Raw genomic sequence first — 3,505 nt, forward strand, 5'->3', positions numbered from 1 at the left:
GAGAGAGAGAGAGAGACTCGTTCTGGATCTCGATCCGGAGCGCGCGGACCAGGCCGAGCATTACGGCGCGGCAGCGGCCATACGGACGTCTCCTCGTTGCGACTATCATCGGCTGCGATCAGGGAGCACACCGACACTCTCCTCCGACGATCGGTCTCTGGCTTAACGCTCTTGCAGATCTCGGCGGCGAGAATGTGTTGGTCGGGCGTGGTCCCGGTGGCCATGGAATGCGCTCACTTTCACCGGGAGCGCGGCCCGACAGAGACGCGGAGAGGATAGAGTAAACCGGAGAAGCGAAGAGAAAAAGAGAAAGAACGATATGGCAAGGGGAAGGTGGAGAGGACATGGTGCACCCAAGGTGCACGCACACGAAACACGCGCCGCTGCAGCATCGAGTACTATGTCGATGTACCGCGAAGCGCATAGAGGTAGAGCACCTCGAGATCTCGTGAAACTGATCTATTCGAATATTTAAAAAAAAAAAAATCCTATAAATATCTGCAATTACAAAAATCAAATCTAAAAAAGAATCCTTTTTTTTTAAATAAAAACTATATTATTTAAAGTATTGAAAGATATTGAGATGATAAAATCGGCTCCAAACTATTGCTACAAAATAATGTTCAAAATATTATTCGTCAATTTGTCTTCATTACAAAGTTGCAGTAATGAGATCTATTCTACATGTCCGTCAATAGACGTATTAATCCGTCATACGGCTGATGCATCTCCTTATATAGCGATAGATACTGTCTAATTATCCTATGAATTATGGACCAACCGGCCAATCAGACAGCTAATATGGTATTCTGCACTTGCATTGGAGTTTCTATAATCAGAACTTCTTCCTCGTTCTGACCGTGTCAGGTGCAGCTGCAGCCTCTGAAACCACAAAGTCCAGACTCGCGTACCGCAAGTTGCACCGCGAAATGAATACAGTTCCCCCGATGAAAATTTATGTAAGTCACTTGCCGGCGCCGTGCCACATCGACTTGTACACCAATTGTATGATCTTCATTCGTGCGTTGTCCAATAAATCGATTTACAATTAATCGGCAGTATGTCCTTTCAAATTTCCCTTCTCCGAGAACGATAAAGACATTCCGTGAAGATGAATGGCAATTTCACGAAACATCAATTTGTAATTCATGTTAATTTTACTGTTGTTTTTAAGGTGCCATTTAAAGAGGAAATTATTAATCTTTTACATGGATGCATATCCAACCCAAATTTGATTGCTTATAACTTTCATAAAAATGAATACATTGTAACAAAGTTTTTCTCAATTAAAGCCTTAAATACCAAGGAATATAGCGATAAGCAAGTTTATTAATAAAAAAAATTATAAAGTAAATATATAAGTTTCGAAGAAAACAATTAAAAGAAAAAATCGGGTATATATCATATCCGAGAATGACATTTAAGGATTAATTAAGTACAATGTTTCGCGATTCCCCAAATAAAGCGCGAATTATATAATAAAAATAAATTCTTATTCGCGATCAGTTTCTTTCATCATATATGCTGTGTTTCAACATAATATCAAACGAGAAATTAAATCATCCATCATTCGTTTTTTTTTTCCATTCGCCTCGGTCAATTTAACAATGGACCGATGCGGCGTTTCTTTCAAACATAAATGCGTTACAGATCCCGGACTGCTTATACTACTACTACCTGCCATATTATTCGCCGGACTTGTTTTTCGCAGTTACGTAAATTCCCGGGACGAATCCTCCGCTGATTCAATGGGCCGAATGTTTTTGGAGTCTTGGATTGTCAAAAAGGAGAAAACGAGGAAGAAACTCGGCACGACATGGCACATTACTCGGGCTTTTATTGCACCGAGATATAATGCTTCTTTCATGCATGAGTCGTAAAAAAAGTCGAGAATTTATGAGTATCAGGGGTGGGCAAACACGGCGAAAAGCGTAATTAATTGTGGACTACTTTGCGAGAAAGAATACAAGGGTGATCTGCCTGACTTAATTGCGTGAGTGCGAAAATGCTCGCTTGCAAATTAGTGTTAAAACTTGAGTGACAGCAACGAGTCAAGTATGCAAAAAGCGGACAGGTGTAAGTTTATTGCCAATCACGGTGAAATTTCGTTACATTTAAGTACCGTGAGTTACTTTCGAAATGAATTTGTTGCTCCGAAATTTTGATGCGCCAATGATGAAATCGAAGAGGAGAGCTGTTATTTTTAATTAAAACAACTTAATTAACCTATTCTTTTTAATGATTTTAATGATTTTAGCACAAAAACAGCGTATATTCACTCGAAGTATCCGACTTTAATTTGTATCCAATTTAACCTCCAATTCTATTCACTCGCCGTTGCTTTCTAATTGGTCTTAAATTGATGTAAGCGAAATGCTCATCGATGTTCAATTTCATTGTGCAGATTCTATTTTATCATTATAACGGAATCCGCATTTATTACTCAATTATCGCGATCGAGTGCTTTTCGATGAAGTAGCCCGCTCCACGTTCGTGTTTTAACGCACGCGAAATAATGGAGCGAAAGCACCGGAGGGAGCCCACAAACATTGTCCCGTTTTATGTCGTATAATTAGTCGCTTGGTTCATACAATCACCCACTTGCCCGGTGTAATCGGGTACGAAACACTCCCTTTTCCTTCTGCTCTCGCTTTTTATTCTTTTTAGCGACGCGCTAGGTAGATACATGCGGGAACGTGCATTTATGCTGCGAACGTTCCGCCGATACCTGGCGATCGGTACCGTATCTGATGCACGACTAACCAATTGGTATTTCCCTGAAATAATTGCATATTATATAGGGAGTAATTTTCACCCGCGGCTATTCAACCGTGAATACGAAATGATCGTTCTCTTCGGTGCTAAAATGCGATTAGAGGAGGGAGGAGAAACGGTAGAAAAATAAGAAACACGTTGCAACGAGATGTTGCAACATGTGCGACTGATAATTACTTTCGTAACTTTTCGACAGTAGAGCGCATCAATCTTTCGACGAGGCATAAGTTTTCCACCACTCTATCTACGATAATCGACTTTTTTCGTGTCTACAGATTACACAACAAACTCCTTGCTTTTTACGTGGCGTGTTAACACGGGTAAGCGAGCTTTCGTGCAGTTGGTAAATTGATTGAGTCGTTAACGATAAAACGTGCATGATAATGATGTTTACTCGATATGAGCACGAACCAATTCTTGTGGTACACACCGCCGAAATTTGTGTTACAATCTGGTTATCTAAATTTATTTCTTCACGACATGATAATCTTAAATTAATTTGAGAACTAAATCTTTAAATACGAAACTAAAACCTCCGTAATTTATGTATTAAATGGAAATATCAATTAAATGGAAAATAAATTAAAATTTTTTTGCATAGTAGTGCATACAGATATGCATACAGATATACAAAACTTTTTTGCATTATAATTTATGTAAATAAAGTATTAAATAATTAAACTAGAAAAGATGATGAATTAAGTAATAATGAATAGCTTTTTCGTAAATT

The sequence above is a fragment of the Atta cephalotes genome (assembly GCF_000143395.1).
Source record: "Atta cephalotes unplaced genomic scaffold scaffold00008, whole genome shotgun sequence".
Taxonomy (NCBI): domain Eukaryota; kingdom Metazoa; phylum Arthropoda; class Insecta; order Hymenoptera; family Formicidae; genus Atta; species Atta cephalotes.